The 20,296-nt window shown below is 43.4% G+C and overlaps 2 long non-coding RNA genes across 2 annotated transcripts; both read right to left on the bottom strand.

Moving 5' to 3' along the window:
• Positions 1–16,560: 16,560 nt before the first annotated feature.
• Positions 16,561–17,011, bottom strand: LOC133391563 (uncharacterized). The gene is made up of 2 exons (XR_009765057.1): positions 16,913–17,011; positions 16,561–16,834 (listed from the first exon to the last, which is right to left on the bottom strand). It is a non-coding gene; the product is annotated as an uncharacterized LOC133391563 (long non-coding RNA).
• Positions 17,012–17,749: 738 nt separating this feature from the next.
• Positions 17,750–18,600, bottom strand: LOC133391871 (uncharacterized). Its single transcript, XR_009765326.1, has 2 exons — positions 18,432–18,600; positions 17,750–18,356 (listed from the first exon to the last, which is right to left on the bottom strand). It is a non-coding gene; the product is annotated as an uncharacterized LOC133391871 (long non-coding RNA).
• Between the last annotated feature and the right edge of the window lie 1,696 nt (positions 18,601–20,296).

Here is a 20,296-nt window from a genome sequence, read left to right as displayed (position 1 = left end):
ATGATCTCTACAAGTGTACAGAGTATTAACGACAAGGGCCCCCGGAAAGATGGTCGTTGGGGCTCCGTGGCTGGAGAACCATTTGATCTCCCCTTCCCCCATTGCTACTACAATTTTAGGGCCTGTGACCGATGATCGTAGGGGTCCCATGGCCACCCTCCCTCCCCCCCATCCGCCGGCAATTTAAGTATACCGTTCAATCTTCCAACAGCTGTGTGCCAGTACCCCCTGCTCCCGGTCATCAGTTACCATTGACAGGGGCCTCAATTCGTCTTTCCGCCTTTCATGAACACCTTCCTTTCTTTGACCGATGGATCATAACATTCCGGAAGAAAACACATTTGGAGAAAGTGTTGCACACACACGCACGCTCACACCCACGCGCGGATAGCTCAGGATATCTATGTAATCTACAGCATACGAAAGCAAAAGCTTAGGGTAACAAAGTTATGCTTAATGCTTAACACGTTCAGCACGATGACATGTCCCAGGGACTACCAGTGAACTTTCCAGGATGCTGGTTTCACAATCAGCTTGCGTTCTTGATGCTGGCGGAACGGAAAGTTGATTAAAATCAGCGTCGGGATGAACGTGTTAATGCGAATTAGGGTTCTGCGAGTGAGCTGGCGTTTCCTTGGTCATTTTTACATTGCAGTGTTTGAACTTATTGCGCTTTTTTGGTTTGATTTGTGAAAATATAACTTCATCGCCGCAATGTTTGTTAACGGCATTTTTAGGCGCCACAACAGCTCGCGAGCATTGACCACACGCGAGAAAGAGATAGCGCTATGGTGGGAAAAAGCACGGACGACGGCTGACAGCGATTGGCCGTCTGACGCACCAACACATTCAAACCTTCGACAGCGTGCTCAGGCGAGGGGTACGAGGCGGAGCCAGGGACGGGTAGCTCGACGAGCTGCTTGACAAATTTGCCGTTGGAGAGAAAAAGAAGGCATGATAAAATTCTCAGAACGCCATAACGCCTTCCGTCGCTTTGCGCAGCGGGCGGTTCGTCTATTTCCAGCCTAAATTATCTAGCTTGGGCAGCAACAACGAGATGATTGACGGCAAGGTGGAATATAGAGGAGGTGTCTCCTTAGCGTTTGGCATGTTGCCATTTTGAGATTCAGTTTGACAACAGCCGTCGATATTTGTTTACAGGCAGCATTATAACGTGTAAAATGCCGGTTTATGGAGTGTGGATGCAAAATACATATTTTTAAGTGCTAAACAAATGTTTATCAAACGAAAACAACCCAAGTGCCATAAATCCACTAAACGACCAGAAAACGGCTTCTAAACAACTCAAGTTCTCTACCTAAACGGAATATAGAAAGACTTCGTTTAGCAGACGGCAAACGACTCATGCATTCTAAAAATAGCAAAAAAGCTGGTGGCGCCATCTGTTTGTGGGATACCCAACCAGTGGAGCTTCCTCGCTTGGAGGAGAGCTTTCTCATATCCACTGTACTGTTGTATGGTTTCGCATTGTTGATACCCACGTATCTGACCACACGACCATTCATATAGATTTTTGCTCGGAAAGTTAGAAGGCTATATAGGTCATGATAAGATGAAACTTGTCGAAACACATTGCAAGAAAAGGATAGAAATATAATGATAAGTTGTAATACGCCATCTATTGATCAAACCAATGAAGCTGTGGAGCTTTCATTCTTTTTTCTATGGATATTCAATTTTCCAGTCGTTTAAGCTTAATCTGTGGCACTTGGGAATTCATTTATCATATCCAAATACCAGCAACATTCGTCGCATTTGACAACTGCCGTCGATCCTTGTTTTGTGCTTTTTTTCTAAAACCTCGATGCCCAATTCCCGTTAAACATTGCGAGGGTTGCGTGTGGTATCATCTGCTCGAGATCTTATAGTATATGAAATAATCTTTGATTTTTGCTCATAAATTATTTTTTTTTCGGTGATATTCATCGAAAAGATCACTAGTTCTAATTTTGTGGATACAGTGAACCCTCTCTTATTTGACACCTCTCCAATTTGAAAAACCTCTCTTATTTGAACATTTTGCACAGTCCCTTGATTTCCAGTACATTTTTGTTCCTCTAATTTGGAAAACCTCTGAAATCTGTGTCCCTCTTATTTGTGTATGGTGTTGCCATGGTTATTGAATGATGTATGCTCAAATTGGCAATCCTGTTCGCAGTTTCCTATAGCAACAGTTAAGGCTGCATAGTAAATGTTCTGTCTCTTTCTTGTTTGGATGGACCTTTCATTCACTTGCCACCTCTGTAATTTGAAAACCCCTCTTATTCGACAGTCCCGTCGCCTCTCAAATAAGAGAGGGTTCACTGTATTTGCAAAATAAAATGTCAAAATTCAGGTGTTTAGTATACTACAAATCGCACTGTTATCGCACCTGCTTTGTTTGATGGAACTTGATTTTTAGTACAATAAATTGGTGGCGTTTTCGCCCATATAACCAAGATACTGAAAACGCCACCAATTTCTTGTACTAAAAATCCAGTTCCATCAAACAAAGCTAAAAAACTATCAGTTTGGTGGGTGGGTGGAAGTGGCTGCTTCTGTAGCCACACGGCTACAGAAGCAGCCACTTCAATTTTGTTAAAGTCAGTTATTATGCTCGGGCAATTTATTTGCTCAACATGTTTCACCTGTGTTAAAATGTGATTTAATTGTGCAAAGGAAACAATTAAACGTGTGTGTTTAAGTTGGTTTGTTGTAAAACATTCATGTTTAATATGTGTATATGTGTGTTTGTTTACTTGCGAATGATCTCTCCATTTCGCTGGTCAGTGCATAGTTTATAGACTAATAATATTGCTGAAGTTGAAGTGCAGTGATGTAAGTGAATGAATGTAATCAATCGAAGAGTTAAAATCCTGTTCAGCATATTGACCTTAGCCAACCCTTGATCAAACTTTTCCTCAAAGCATTTTTGGAAAAGGTGGGTTAAGGGTGGGCAAGATAAATACATCGCATCGGAACTGGCAGCTCCGATTGTTCTAAAATTTGGTGGGTTAACGACTGAATCGACCACCACAAACCCACGTGGGTTTGAAGTGGCTTTACAGTGGGTGAAGGACGATTTGGTTATTTGGGCGGTATCTTGGTTATATGGGTGTGCTCCATCGCATGCGATTTTAAATGAAGGCCTGTCAAAATTTTATATGTAGGACAAATCGTTAAAATTTTATATGTTTTTTTTTTTATTTTGTAGGACCAATCTGAACTTAATTTTTCATAATTATTATATTATTAAAATCATTCAGGCGTCCCAATACAAAATACAATAAAGGCGTCCCCCGAGTTACGACCCTCTCGAGATAAGACGATTTTGATTTTTACAGTTTAAAGTTGTCATTGACAAGAAATTGACGTGTTTTTTAAATTTCTGGGCTAACCGTTATACACACATTTCTAAAGATTCCACAACTATCAGGCCGAAAATACACGGACCGGAATTTCGCTGCTGCGGAATTCCGCTTGCTGAAAAATGTATGGATATGACAGTTCGGGAAAGTTGCTGTTGACACTTTGTACATGGGTTTGACAGCAGACAGAATTCCGCGACCGCGAAATTCCGGTCCGTGTATTTTTGACCTCAGATTTTGAATATCTATAGGGTGTGTGGGCTAAATTTGACACCTGGCCTTTGGGTTTATACCTCAGGGTTGAGTTGACGTATCGAAATGATTGATATGTCATTCGATTGCTAAAAGTTGTGCGAAGCGCGTAACGTGTGTTATGATGGTTCGTGCCGGCCATACGAATGCCGAAATTCGGAAGGCGGCGATGTGTTCGCTGAACACCGTAAAAACAATACGGTGGCCGTACGTTTGGCAGCAGGATTCTGCACCATGCCATACGGCCGTAAAACACGACAATGGCTCACTGCCAATTTCGACCGATACACCAGCACCGATGTTTGGCCACCCAGCTCCCCTGACCTTAATAATATGGATAACTTTGTGTGGGGCACAGTTGAGCGGGACACCAACAGGGCGTCATGCAATACCAAAGCGGAGCTGGTGGCCAGAATAAAGGCCGTGTTTGCGGCCATCCCTAGAGACATGGTTGTCCGGGCTTGCGCGCGGTTCCGGAAGCGGGTGCAGGCGGCATTTAGGCCCGTGTCTGTGCTCCATCGCATGCGATTTTATCGGAAGGCCTGTCAAAATTTTATATGGAATTTGACAGATAACGTCGGACGTGCGATTTCGTCGTACGACAGAATAAAAAATTTTTGATTTCGTCGGACGCCGCATCCGATTTTATCTGTCAAACTAAATGTGTGGTGTTTTGTAGGAACAATCTCAACTTAATTTTTCATAATCGTTATATTATTAAAATCATCCAAATAATCGCAATATTATACGAAAAAGCGTTTGACAGCACGTGCGATAAAATCGCATGCGATGGAGCACAGACACGGGCCTTACTCGTTACGGACTCGGGCAATGTTGGCCCTCGACGACCGTAGAACGCAATTTTACTCCTCTAACCCGTTCTTTCTCATGTGCCGTGCTTTCAACGCCGTCTTATTCAGCGTCGTCCAACTGAGTTTAATGATCGTGTTTCTGTGTTAAATTTTGTTCCATAGAGCACATTTTTAAGTTCTAGGTTATTGTAATCCATTGTAAAACACTCATTGTAAAACATTGCTTGAATGGGTCGAGAGGGCACTACTGTCCATCGATTGACAAATAAACATAAACATGAATGTTATGGCCTGCCTAAGGCTAACGGCACTCACCGAAGACAGGCAATGGTCTTCGGGTGATGTGTGAGTGTAGCAGGTCGGGCCAGAGAGAGAGCCGAGCGGCAAAGTGCATTATTAGGGTGTTCGAGATAAATTTGACAGTTTCTGTGGGAATAGGAAAGGAATGTTTATCAAATTTATGTGAAATAAAAAAAAATCTACAAAGTTTAGCTTACCATGTTTGCCGCAATTTTTATTCGAAGTACCCCCCCCCCCCCCCCCTCCGCGTCGATGGCCGCCTGCACCCGCTTCCGGAACCGCGCGCAAGCCCGGACAACCATGTCTCTAGGGATGGCCGCAAACACGGCCTTTATTCTGGCTACCAGCTCCGCTTTGGTATTGCATGACGCCCTGTCCCGCTCAACTGTGCCCCACACAAAGTTATCCATAGGATTAAAGTCAGGGGAGCTGGGTGGCCAAACATCGGTGCTGGTGTAACGGTCGAAATTGGCAGTGAGCCATTGGCGTGTTTTACAGCCGTAGGGCATGGTGCAGAATCCTGCTGCCAACCGTACGGCCGCCCATTGGCCACCGTATTGTTTTTACGGTGTTCAGCGAACACATCGCCGCCTTCCGAATTTCGGCATTCGTATGGCCGGCACGAACCATCATAACATACGTTACGCGCTTGTACAATTCGGACGGGTTCCACATATTTACGGAGCTAGACATTTTTTACACTTGTTCGCACAACTTTTAGCAATCGAATGACATATCAATCATTTCGATACGTCAACTCAACCCTGAGGTATAAACCCAAAGGCCAGATGTCAAATTTAGCCCGCACACCCTGTACTGTGGGCTACAGCACGGGCAACAATAGGAAATAGATACAAGGCATATTCCATATCAGCAGAAATTTAGTTTAGTTACATTGTTTTATTTATTGAACTGTTTTTATAGGACCGGAGGCAGAGTTAATTTATTATGTTTCGTTTTGTTGGCACGATATCGACCTCGTGTGGATTAGCCAAAGAAATAACAAATCAAAACAACGAGCTGTCAAGGACAGTTATTGTATATTGAGTATATTGAGACAATTGTTAAAGGTTACCCCAGATGACGCTGTCGAGAGAGATAAGGACGGAAAGATGCGCCAAGATATGAGACAACCAGCTGATCATAAATAGGGCCAAATGGATAAATGGAGTTCGGCTAAGTTCACTAAGCGGGGTCAGGCAGGGTCAAGTAGCACAGCTGATTGAAGAACAGGGCGCCATCGTAAATCGCGGCAGTAGCAAAAGTTTAGCCAGAAAGAACAGACGAATTTTTAATCTGCGCAAATAAATACAAATATAAAATACACAAAGCCAGTTCTAAAAACGCCTACCAAGCTACTCATAATAAATAGATAGCTACATCCGTAGCAACAGTATTATTTATAAAAGTGTGTCGGCGGTATACGCGTCAAGTCGTTATTTTATATTTTTTTATTAATCACTAGTTAAGCCACGGTAAAATCTACCGGATGTCCTCAAATTTCGAATTATTTTCAAACTCTACACGTTCAGTGGCAACAACCATAACTCAAACACCTATTTGTTCTTATTTGTTCTTACAAATGTGTTAACCTTGTAACTGCCTGGACAGTTCTTACTGTACATTGCAGAACCGTTAAATATCGATGATGCTACTTTTGAGCCATACTGATGTAAATCTTAAATCTTAAATAACCTTTAAAAACCAAGTCACGCAATTTCGTAATTTTTTTAACTAGTGTTAAAAATAAAGGCTATTTGTTACGCACGTAATGTACCAATGAATCTTATTTACTATCACTTATAAGTAATAACAATGATAATCATGATTAGCGAGTTTTATGGCCATTTTTTTTTGTTTTTAAATCAAAGTTATCGGGCAGTATGTCTAAATAACTTAATGCTTACAGAGTACAAGTTTAAAGTATGGCCCTGGAACTAACTTGAATATGCTGACGCAGCTGACTAACGGATTGATTGAAATCTGCTGATAACCCTAACCTATTATACACATCAATCATTTTGAGCAGTGGATCATTGGCACCAAAACCAGTCGATCTAAAAGGGCTTCTTAGTAGCTCTCTACTTCTAAGACCTCTAGAGGGAGTAGAAAAGCAAATAAAATTTAAAATGTCAGGTGCATCAAAATCTCCAATTAATAATTTATGCATAAAAGTTATCTGAGCCGTAGTTCTCCTATGCTGTAAAGTCTCTAAGCCAAATAGTAAACACCGAACATTATACGAAGGACGTGGGATTTGGTTTGACCAGGGAAGACGATGAAACATAACACTTGTGATTTTTTTCTGAATTTTTTCAATTTTATCTATGTATGTGATTTGATGGGGACACCAAACTACACTGGCAAATTCCAGGATGGGACGGACTAAAGAACAGTATAATGTTTTTAAACTGAAAGGATCTTTAAAGTCGGCTGAGACACGTAAGACAAATCCTAACAGTTTAAGAGCTTTAGTGACGATAGTTTGATAATGGCTAGATAAACTAAGCTTACTGTCTAAAATAACTCCTAAGTCCCGAACCTGAGAAAAACGTGGAACGCTGTCTTCATTGATTTTGTAGTTATAAATAATAGGATTTTTTTCTTTGAGAATGTTATACAACTACATTTGCTAACATTAAGTAACATTTCATTATTAAAACACCATGGAGAAAAATAGTTTATCGAGTCTTGTAACATTTCACAGTCAGAATATTTAACAGGTAGGAACATTTTTAGATCGTCAGCATATAATAACAATTTAACATGAGGAATAGCAAACACGACATCGTTAATAAATATAATAAATAGTAAAGGTCCTAATATACTCCCTTGAGGAACACCAGATAAATTATGGAATGTGGCAGATAAACTAGTTCCTATCTTAACGTTAATGCAACGATCAGTTAAATAATTTCTTAACCACTGAACAACATTTGTGTGAACACCATACTTTGATAATTTAGATAGCAATAGAAAGTGGTTGACCTTGTCAAAAGCAGCGCAGAAATCAGTATAAATGACGTCAACCTGTAAGCCCTTGTCAATATAGGAGTGGCAAAAGTTAAGTAAGTATATTAGATTGGTCTCAATCGATCGTTTCGGCATAAAGCCATGTTAAACATTAGAAATTAATGGTGAAAAGGCTTGGAGCATATGACGAGACATTATCTTTTTTTGATTTTGATTTGATTTTGATAAAATAGAAGGTTCAGTAGCTGCATTCCTACTTATTTTCAATCGAACTGATACGTTTCATGCCTCTGTTGACACAAATGTATAATTTTTTGATTATTATTTTTTAGTTATCGGCGTGATTTTTTGGAAAGCATAGCTAAGTAGTAACCTCTACGACGTGTTAATTGAATAACGTATTGATTTGCAGTGGATTAAAAAATTAGGGTGCCGCTAACACATATACAACATGTTTAGATCCAATCCCAATTGCGTACTTAAAAACATAAATTTTTTGAAATGCTCACTTCTGCTTCAATCCATTTTGTGTTTTTTATGCCCATAAATGTAAGATTGAACTACAAAAATATGATATCGCACATGGTTCGAATTCCATTTCTACTCTTTTTTTCGACTTACGTTAGGTAATAAGTAATAGATGCTTGGATTGATTAGATTGATGAGATTTTCAATGTCAATTTTCCCAAATTTTTTTTCCAAATTTTTTAAAAAGAAATTTTTAAATTTCAAAAAGGTCATTTCCAAAACGCCGTCAAAATTTTATTTTATTATCCTGAAACTGGTTTTGAAGTATTGAATGGAATTGGTATTTGTGTATGAGACAATTGTTATTGTTGTGCAAAACATCAAATTTCAACAGTGAACATATTCCCTCACATTACTATTTCAACGGTGTAGTTCTAATATTCCAATCTATACTGTTATAGAAAAGAATGGTTCAACACTGTTATAGCCTTTCCAGATCAATGAACTAAATTCACGTTTACTGCCAAACTACTTTAATTACTCTTGAAGCCCCACATCTTTCAGATTTTGCTTTTAATTTGACATGTCCTTAATTACAACGTGGTTGTTCTTAATTAGCACCATAGTACGGTGATAGCATCACATGGTAGATATCGCCATCATTCTTGATAGATACAGTCAGAATCTTTTCAGCCCTCTTGGGCACGTTACAGTAAGCATAGTTTCATTGTGGATCGTTCTGCAGTTGATGCTGATCCGGCTAAATGCAGTGCGCACGGTTGTCTCACCTAACGCGCAGTATGTTGCAGCCATGTTGCGCAATGAACCATCTCTTCCTTTAGTGCTTTGTTCCCGAAGGACATCCTGAAATAAGGAGTTCTTCCCACCCGCGAGCAAATCGTTACAAATTCAATTTTAATTTTCAAGCCATCAATACTCCCGCCGCTTCCTCGTTCAAAATTTCATCAAGGTTTTTTAGCATATGGGCGCTTAGGGTCTCTCGCTTACATCTGCTTCTTATTGTCATGCTTTTTCCTTGTCTCGACTCAGCCTGTAATGCGGAGTAGTAGATTTGAGGGTGTAGTAGATTTGGGGCGGTCCCTTGGTACGTGGTCGTCAACTCGAACGACTCAATAACATGCCCTTCAGGGGTTCAAGCCCAGAATGGACAGACCGCCTGCAGCAAGGATTGAATATCCGGGCACGTGGTAATGAATTAAGTCTCGAAAGCCTGTATAGGCCGGCATGTAGGACGTTACGACAAATAGAAGAAGATTTGAGGGAGTGTACATGTTCGACGTACCGGGTATAGCAACCCGTTTTACAGGATATTATATACAACACTTATCTGCTGATGACGACGGTGTATGTAGTATTTGAGGTGCTTAAGCACCAATAATGAGTACGGTTGGCTTTATGAATGATTGAATTAATTGGAATATCAACCATTTTACAATTAAGCTATTTTGCATAGTTTTCAAATATGTTTTTTTTTAATATAGCCTTGAATATAATCTTGATTTATAATGGGAAGGGGTATGAGATGGGCCTCATCATCAGGTGGCTAATTTGCATCTTTAATTATTTAAAGAATTGTTCATTATATCCAATACCATGTGATTTCAAATCGATTTATCCAAACAAAAAATCTAAGTAACCATTACCCGCAACACCCGCGGGCTAACAATAGTGCTTGGAGCAAGTCCTTTCGCATCAACGCGCGTTGCTAAGAGAGCTCTGCTTTCACCGCTTTCTTTCTCTCTTGCTGAATGTTTACTCTCACGTCATTGCGGCGATTTTCGATTTTATATATAGTGAGATGAGATGTGTGAATCGCGCCAAAATAAATCGGTACAATTCCGCGTAAGCGTAGAAGGATGCTAAACCCGGACGAAATGATGGAGGAGGAAGAGCATCGACGCATATCCCAAAATTGGAGTGGAAATGCAGTTTTTGGTAATGGGCAGCAGCAGCCATCGCAGAGCAACGTAGCGTTACCAGCTCAACCACCATTGCAAAATGTAGTCGGGGCACCATCGCAGCAAGGTGCATCGACCTCGGGGCAAGACGCCGGGATGCTATCGCAAATGCTGCAATTATTGCAACAGCAAATGAACTAGCAACAGCAGCTTATGGCGCAAATGTTGCAATACCAACAGCAATCCGTCCCGCAGCTTTCGCAACCTAGTTTGATACCGACTAATCCTGAGCTTATAATTGATGCGTTGGCGAGCAACATAAGCGAATTTAGCTACGAGGCTGAATCAGGAGCAACATTTAAGGCCTGGTACGAGCGTTACGAGGACTTATTTTTGAGGGACGCTTTCCGACTCGACGATGGGGCGAGAGTACGGCTCCTTGGGCGTAAGTCGGGCACGGCAGAACACGCTCGTTTCACCAGTTTTATACTACCTTGCGCGCCTCGTGAACTAACGTTTGACGAAACGGTTGCAAAGCTAACGGCCCTTTTCGGTAGAACGGAATCCTTACTCAGCTAACGTTACAAGTGCATGCAGATAACCATAGCACCCCGGGAAGATCTGCTCACGTTTTCTTGCCGCGTAATCCGTGCCTGTGTCGACTTTGAGTTTGCCGTAATGAACGAGGAGCAATTCAAGTGCCTTATCCTTGTTTGCGGGCTCAAAGAAGAAGTCGATAGTGACATGCGCAACCGGTTATTAGCCTCTAGGAGAAACATGATGTGACGTTGGAGCAGTTATCAACAGAATGCCAGCGAATCACCAATATAAAAGTGGATAGTGCATTAATTGCCAACGCATCAGGAGAACGGGTCCTTGCAGTGAACAGCGGTGGCTATAGCACCAAGTCAGTACAAAAGCCGTTGAATGCGTGTTGGTTGTGCAGTGGCCAGCATTGGAAGCGTGAGTGTCCATATAGTTCCACGAATGTGTGGATTCTGGAAGGTATGGGTATCGCGAAGGGCACTGTGAAGTCGTCAATCGATTCCAGCGGCGTTGATACAATAAAAAAGGTACAAATGTGGCAACGCTCGTCGTGAACATAAATGTGTGCAACGTAGAAGCAAGGCGAAAGTATGTACATTTCTTGATCAACGGAAGACCAACTAGTTTGCAGCTAGACACAGCATCAGATATTACGATGATCAGCGAGAGCTTGTGGAAGGATATCGGACAGCCATCTCTGATAAGGGCTACAGTAAAAGCTAAGGCGGCCCCGCAGGAGTATGTTGAACTAATGGGTGAGTTTGAAGCGTTATTAACCATTGCTTCTAGGACCCAAAAGGCAGTAGTTCGAGTCGCATATGCTAACCTATTGTTACTAGGAGCAGACGTCGTGGAGTCCTTTTCACTCGGATCTATCCCGATGGACCATTATTGTAGTAGCATCGATGCGGAAAGTGCAACTCAGATGACATGGGAGGAACGTTTTCCAACAGTTTTCCGAGGGATGGGTCTTTGCACCAAATCAAGCATAAAGATGAAAGTTAAGGAAGGCAGTGGACCCATATTTCGTCCCAAGCGGTCGGTGGCATACGCAATGCTGAAGACTGTTGATGAGGAGCTAGATCGATTAGAACCCTTGAACGTGATCACGCCAGTCAATTATTCTGAGTGGGCTGCCCCCATAGCGGTAGTGCGCAAAGCGAACGGGAAAATTAGGATATGCGGTGACTATTCTACTGGACTGAACGATCTTCTACAATCACATGAGTATCCACTCCCTTTGGCTGAGGATATCTTTGATAAATTGTCTAAATGCCGCATATTCAGCAAAATTGACCTTTCTGATGCTTTTTTACAGGTGCAAATCGATAAAGAGTATCGCCCGCCGTTGACGATCAACACCCACCGGGGATTATACCACTACAACCGTTTGTCTCCGGGAATAAAAATTGCCCCAGCAGCATTTCACAAGTTGATCGACACGATGCTGGCAGGACTGTCAGGAGTTTGTGGTTATATGGACGACCTTATAATCGGTGGCTTGACAGATGAAGACCACGATAAGACTTTGGGTCAAGTACTGAAGCGAATAGAAGAACTCGGATTTACACTACGGGCTGATACAGGGTTTTCGAGGATTATATAGACATGTTCAGCGAGTTGTAGATTCGTTCAGGCATATAATAGACTCTTTCAGCGAAAACATTTTTTCGAAAACCGTTTATTTACCTCCTGATGAGAACGATCCAACTTGCAGTCCAAGGGATACACCGGTGGACAAAAAGATAGGAAAAAAATTGTTGTGTGTTTTTTTGTGTGCAATAGGTGTGTCATCGCCAACAGTTGTTGTTGTTGTTAGTATGGTTTAGAGAGGCTTTGGCTCCTGCGGAGTTCGTTGGCCTCTTATCGCCAACAGATCAAGGCGTATGTTGTTGTTAGTATGGTTTAGAGAGGCTTTGGCTCCTGCGGAGTTCTTTCGCCTAACGTTCGAGGCGTACTGAATTTGCAATCGCTGTTTGTTTGCCTTTTATACTCGCATTTGTGGTGCGCTACTTATCTGAGTTTTGAGTAACGGCAGCGTTTATCGGTAGTATAAAAAGAGATCCAAACCGTGTTGCGCTTCATTCTTCATTCAGTGGCAAAGGTGAAAGTTTGCGATTTGAAAATTCCACAAGTTCATCATGGGTCGCGGAAAGCACTGCACTCCAGAGGAGCGGAAACATATTCAGGGTTTGTATCGTGAGAACGTGCCTATCAAAACCATCTGCAAGGCGTTCGCGGACGTTTGTGGACAACGCCATTCGTAGCGAGGCTACGGGTAAATCCACAGGTCGTCCGCAAAAAACAACGGCTGACGTTGACGCGCAGATGGTTGAGATAATCAGGGCGGACCCTTTCAAAACTTGCAATCGTATTAAGCAGGAGCTTAGATTGCAAGTTTCGGCGAAAACGGTGTCGCGCCGTTTACACGCCGGTGGGTTCTGTGCCCGTAAACCACGAAAGGTTCGTAAGCTAATGCCGCACCACGTAGAAGCGCGCATTCGGTTTGCCGAAGAGCATTTAGCTGCATCCATCTTTTGGTGGAGCAAAATATTTTTTTCGGATGAGTCCAGAATCAATCTGGATGGTTCGGACGGCACTAAATACGTCTGGCGCCTTCCTAAACAGGCGTATCATCCAAAAAATACTATAAAAACCCTAAAGCACGGAGGCGGCCACGTAATGGTGTGGGGTTGCTTCTCCTGGCACGGCCCGGGTCCTTTGTTCCGTATCAAAGGGACACTGAACTCGGAAGGGTATAGAAACATACTACGTCGTAAGATGTTGCCATACGCCCGACAAAAATTCGGAGACGAAGAGCATTACATCTTTCAGCACGATAACGACTCAAAGCATACATCGCGATTCTTCTTCTTCTTCTTCTTTGGCTCAACAACCGTTGTCGGTCAAGGCCTGCCTTTACCTCTTGTGGGTTTGGCTTTCAGTGACTAATTGATTTCCCCCCATAGCAGGATAGTCAATCCTACGTATGGCGGCACGGTCTATTTGGGGCTTGAACCCATGACGGGCATGTTGTTAAGTCGTACGAGTTGACGACTGTACTACGAGACCGGCCTATCATCATCGCGATTAGTTAAATGTTTTTTGGCAAACGAGGATGTGCAAGTTCTACCGTGGCCTGCGTTGAGTCCAGACCTCAACCCGATTGAGAATCTGTGGTCAACTCTCAAGCGTCAGCTTAAGAACAAGCATGCACGTTCTGCCGATTCGCTATGGAGACGCTGCAAGGCTATGTGGAAACGCATAGACAGAAGCGAATGCCGTAACCTCATCGGCGATATGGCCCTACGCTGTGAGGAAGTGATAGCGAATAACGGTCAACACATTGACCGTTAGAATATGTTTCCGCTCTGTGGAACACCGCAACACCACTTCCCAACAACCACTTAAACAGTCCTTTTCAGGGCTACCAAATATTTCCGACAAGAACTATGTTTTTCGGTCACAGAAAAAAGTTCCTATTTTTATGTCCACCAGTGTACGAAAGTGACAGCTCTACAGTATAACCGAACATGTCAACGCCTACTTCCGAACAATTCTATATCTCGCTGAAAGAGTCTATTATATGCCTGAACGAATCTACAACTCGCTGAACATGTCTATATAATCCTCTAAAACCCTGTAAATGCGTTTTTAGAATGTGTCAGATAAAATACTTAGGGCATGTAATTGATGGTAGAGGAATAGACCCTGATCCGGAAAAGATAAGCGCCATACAAAACTTAACGCCACCCACTGACATCGCAGGAGTTCGTTCTGTTCTTGGAGCTATAAATTACTATGGAAAGTTCATACCGATGATGCGGGATCTAAGATTTCCACTCGACAGCCTTTTAAAAGATGAGAAGCAATTCAAATGAACAAAGGAGTATGAAGCGGCATTTATGAAATTTAAAGAAGTACTATCATCAGAACTTTTACTAACGCATTACGATCCATTCGCAGAAATAATAGTGGCAGCAGACGCTTCACCCGTTGGAATCGGAGCCACTCTTAGCCACAAGTTCTCCGACGGTAGCATCAAAGTTGTGCAACACGCTTGAAAGTCGCTGACAAAGGCGGAATCCAACTATAGCCAAATAGACCGCGAAGGTCTGGCCCTTGTTTATGCGGTTACAAAATTTCACAAGATATTGTACGGCCTTCATTTTCGACTCCAAACTGATCATCGTTCTCTACTCCGGATTTTTGGATCGAAGACAGGCATTCCGATATACACTGCTAGCAGACTACAGCGATTTGCCCTCACCATGCAGTTATATGATTTCACAATAGAATATATACAATCCGGAATGTTTGGAAATGCAGATATCCTTTCGCGACTTATAAGGAACCACGCAAAGCCCGAAGCCGAATATGTGATTGCCAGCCTAAACCTAGAGGAGGATTTAAGGTCAGTAGCTATGAACGCAATTTCTAATTCCTCTCCTCTTTGTTTTAGAGATGTGGAGAAAAGTACGCAAGCGGACCCATTGCTGCGGAAAGTCTATCTATATATATATAGGAAGGCTGGCCACGGGATGCTAGTTTTGGTTCAGAGTTGGTACGTTTTCACGTCAGGAGAGAAGCATTGTCGACCGTCGAAGGGTGCATCCTCGTTGGCAAAAGATTACCTAAGCGCCACAGATTCAGCTTAAACGACTGGAAAATTGAATATCTATAGAAAAAAATGAAAGCTCCACAAGCTTCATTGGTTTGATCAATAGATGGCGTATTACAACTCATCATTATATTGCTATCATTTACTTGCAATGTGTTTCGACAAGTTTCATCTTATCATGACCTATATAGCCTTCTAACTTTCTGAGCAAAAATCTATATGAATAATATGGTCGTGTGGTCAGATACGTGGGTATCAACATCAACGACCATTACTCAAGTCTCACTTGCTTCAGTGCTGGTGGTTTGCATTGTAGTTTAGTATTTAAACAATCGTATCGCCGCTCTACTTCTAGCGATGCATAACTTCAATGCGAAACCATACAACAGTACAGTGGATATGAGAAAGCTCTCCTCCAAGCGAGGAAGCTCCACTGGTTGGGTATCCCACAAACAGATGGCGCCACCAGCTTTTTTGCTATTTTTAGAATGCATGAGTCGTTTGCCGTCTGCTAAACGAAGTCTTTCTATATTCCGTTTAGGTAGAGAACTTGAGTCGTTTAGAAGCCGTTTTCAGGTCGTTTAGTGGATTTATGGCACTTGGATAGTGATACCGGAAGATCTGCGTGCGCATTGTTTAGAACAGCTACATCGAGGCCACCCAGGCGTTGAACGTATGAAATCTCTCGCACGAAGCTACGTGTACTGGCCAAGATTAGACGACGAAATAGTGCAGTACGTGGCCGCTTGTGAGGCATGTGCTGAAGCAGCAAAGACACCGCCTCAAGCAAAACCAACACCGCCACGCAAACAATGAGACCCCAAATTTTGAGTGATTCAGGCCGAGGGGTATGAGGAAGCTTGAGGAAGCAAGGAGAAACGCGCTGCGATGAGAGTTCGCATTCTGTTTTACACGCGCGCTTCACTAACATCAATACAAATACCCCCAAGGACGCAAAAACCGACGGCGGCCTGTGTAATCTGAGCTCCCTACAAAGCTCTCCACAAAGCTCTCGTTTGCAGTCTTGTCGAGAGCTTCGCCACAGGCGCCCGAACCATCCGTCACGCACACATCTACCCAAGGACGCAAAAACCGACGGCGGCCTGTGTAATCTGAGCTCCCTACAAAGCTCTCCACAAAGCTCTCGTTTGCAGTCTTGTCGAGAGCTTCGCCACAGGCGCCCGAACCATCCGTCACGCACACATCTAAACGTTCTGGTTTCTTCAGCCGCTCACGCATACCAATGTGTTTGCTCCACCCCCTTTTTCGGATTGCTTATAGAAATGATGAGGCTGTTCACATTTGCTTTACACACACATGCATGCTGTTTATTGAATAATATCCCTCTCCCTTCCCACAAGTGTTTTGGCATACTCCCGCTGTGTAGACGGCAGAGCGCTTTCCCCCTTCCAAATTTACCGTTCTTTCTCCTCTCGTTCTTCCTTCCTCCTACTGCGCTCGGGGTACCCTCCGTGCTGCGCGTGTTCAGCTAGCTTCAGTTTCGTGATGACGTCATGAACAGGAGCTGCGCGTGTTGAACCGGCTTCTGTTAAGTAATGACGTCCTCACCGGGGGCTGAATGAAGCAATAATGAATGTAAGTAGTATGTATTACTATGGAGAGTTTAGCGCAGAGGATTAGATCAAAACTTACCTTAATATTTTAAAACTGGAAAATGTTTTCTTTCCGTCGCTCCTTTGAAGATTGTTGACGACGCCAGCAGGTAGTCGTTGATAAATAGCGCACACACCTGTAACTTTTTAGACGCCAAGGGTTAGTTGAATGTACCTGCACAAGCACACAGCAAGAAACTTACCTCAACAATTTGCTAGGATAAATCATTCCATAACTGAGGAAGAAGGAACACGGCACAAAACGTAAATGAGCAAAGTACGTTGCACAAGAAATCGCACCTCACTTCAGTACATCCTTCCACAGGGAAAGTTCTGGACAGACTGAGGATGCCTAACACCCGGATGAGCGCGATAGCAGAAAAATCATGGTGGATCGAGAGGGATGGGTAGACTCGGTCCAGCGATATCCGCTGGTAAATGCATGTGTGTGTGACGAACGAAAGACTTCAAACCCCGCTTGCCCCGTTATTCATCCATAATTTTTCGTCACACGCACACACCTCTGCACGGGCGGCGGTTTGCCGTCCAAAATCTAGAGAGAGGACAGGGCCTCTCGCTTTGGCACACAGAAAAATCTCTGAAAAACTTCGGCTCTGCTACTTGGGAAGCATCGATTTCAAGCATGCATGTCGCGCGACATTTTGCCAAGCGGGTTACCCCGGTACCATTATCCATGCGATTTTGGTCTCATCGGGCTCTATCTGGGCGCCCATTAAAATAATCCCTTAGAAGCTCCTATCGGGCTGAAAGCGAGAAACGTCGTGGCGGCGCGATACATGTTGGATGCATGTGTACTACATTGTATGACCCCTCTCGCTTTCTTTCGGATTGCAATGAGTTCAGACACACTTACGAATCCGTTGTTCAAATTTTTTTTATTTCTTACTTTCTTTTTATGCACCCGCGGGAGAGTGCGAAACGACAAAGAAAAGAAAACACACACACACCTGCTCCTCCCCATGGTGTTTTTCGCAATGTGATCGTAGGAGAACGCGAACGCAAAAACACACACACAAAACCAGGCACGCACGCAGGCAAGCACACAAACACACACCCCACTCCTCTCCCCTCGTGTTTTCGCAAGGTGATTCCGTAGGAGATCGCGAAACAGCAAAAAACACACACACAACCACGCACGCACACATACACACACAGACACCTACCCCTCCCCCTCTCTTGGTGTTTTTCGCAAGGTGATCCCGTAGGATCTCGTTAACGCGAAGCCGCAAAACACACACAGCCACGCAGGCATGCACACACATACACACACACAGACGCGCGCGCGCGCGCACGCACGAACGCACGAGGAAGCGTAAATGAAGAGGTTTTATACGTTGCCAGCCTCCCCCTCCTCGTTCTCCGACAAGGCTGATGTGTGCACGTTTGTGCGTGTACCTTTGCTGTCCCTCCTCTCCTTCCTCATCCGTTGACCGTTCGTTGTAAGCTGGAGGATGAGTTCAGCGCTGTTGAAGAAATGAAAGTTAAGAATAAGATTATTCACTCTTTTTTCGTATGCTTTGTGTGTTATCATAACTTACCTTATTGCAAACAAAATTCGGAATGAAGCTCCTCGTTTAGAATATTCCGCATTCGATCACATCCTCGGCGATGCTCGACGCCATCAGTGGATGAAAGCAGGAAAAGAAATAAAGTAAAGCATCAGTCACCTTCAGCATCATCTTACTATCACACTTTTACATCGGTTGATGATTCTTACCTTTTCAAATTCACCAAAACAAACAGCGATGGAACCAAATCCAGAACACCAAAATCACACACGATTTCTGGAGCAAACCGACACGTCCTCTCCCTCCAATTGTTTGCCACAGACTGACGTGTGTGTGAGCAGCAATGTTCTTGATGCGGTGAGTAACGGTAAAGCCCCGGTACCAAAATCCATGCGACTTTTCGCTAACGGATTGATTAAATGGCGCCCGATTAGACGATCCGATAGAAGCACTTTTCAGGCTTAACGGATTGAGCGAGATACACCGTCGCGGCGACACGATACATGTTGCATACATGTGTACTACATTTTAAGATCCCCCTCGCTTTCTTTCGGATTGCAATGAGTTCAGACACACTTAAAACTTCGTTTAACATATGTTATATTCGTTTTTTATTTTTCACTTTCTTTTCTGAAGTACATTCTTTCATACACACATCCTCCCCCAGGTATTTTTCGAAGAAACTAAAAAAAAAAACTAACACACACAACTAGATCCGCGAGAGAGTGCGAATCGGCAAAGAAAAAAAACACATACACACACACACACACACCTCCTCCTCCCCTTGGTGTTTTTCGCAAAGTGATCCCGTAGAACGTGAACGCAAAAACACACACACAAAGCACGCAGGCAAGCACACACACACCTCACTCCTCCCCCCCACGTGTTTTCGCAAGGTGATTCCGTAGGAGATCGCCAAACAGCAAAAGCACACATACAAACACATACACAGCCACGCACGCATGCAAGCACACATACACACACATACACAGCCATGCACGCATGCAAGCACACATACACACACACATACACACACACCTACCCCTCCCCCACTTGGTGTTTTTCGCAAGGTGATCCCGTAGGATCTCGTTATGCGAAGCGGCAAAAACACACACAGCCACGCACGCAGGCATGCACACACATACACACACATAGACGCGCGCGCGCACGCACGCACGAACGCACGAGGGAGCGTAAAGGTTCTATACGTTGCCGGTCTCCCCCTCCCGTGTTCTCGTTCTCCGAGAAGGCTGATGTGTGCACGTTTGTGCGTGTACCTTTGCCATCCTGTAAGCTGGAGGATTAGTTCAGCGCTGTTGAAGAAATGAAAGTTAAGAATAAGATTACTCACTCTTTTTTCGTATGCTTTGTGTGTTATCATAACTTACCTTATTGCAAACAAAATCCGGAATGAATCTCCTCGTTTCGAATATTCCGCATTCGATCACATCCTCGGCGATGCTCGACACCATCAGTGGATGAAAGCAGGAAAAGAAACAAAGAAAAGCATCAGTCACCATCAACATCACTTTACTCTCACACTTTTACATCGGTCTATGAGTCTTACCTTTTCAATTTCACCAAAACATACAGGGATGGAACCAAATCCAGAACACCAAAATCACACACGATTTCTGGAGCAAACCGACACATCCTCCCCCTCCAATTGTTTGCCAGAGACTGACGTGTGTGTGAGCAGCAATGTTCTTGAAGCGATGAGCAACGGTAAAGCACACACAAGAAGAAGCGAGACGGCTATACGAGTAGCGAATTACGCCGCCGAACACACAGCGCGCGTCATAATTTTATGCGCGAAAATCTTGAAATTTAAGTTATTCATGACAAATTGTATCGACATTTTCATACTCTGACGAACTTTTACGAAAGATATGTAA

Source organism: Anopheles gambiae, chromosome 2, assembly GCF_943734735.2.
Source record: "Anopheles gambiae chromosome 2, idAnoGambNW_F1_1, whole genome shotgun sequence".
In the NCBI taxonomy this organism is placed as follows: Eukaryota; Metazoa; Arthropoda; class Insecta; order Diptera; family Culicidae; genus Anopheles; species Anopheles gambiae.
The sequence above is the reverse complement of the archived record's forward strand: the minus strand, read 5'-3'. Positions and strand labels throughout refer to the sequence as shown.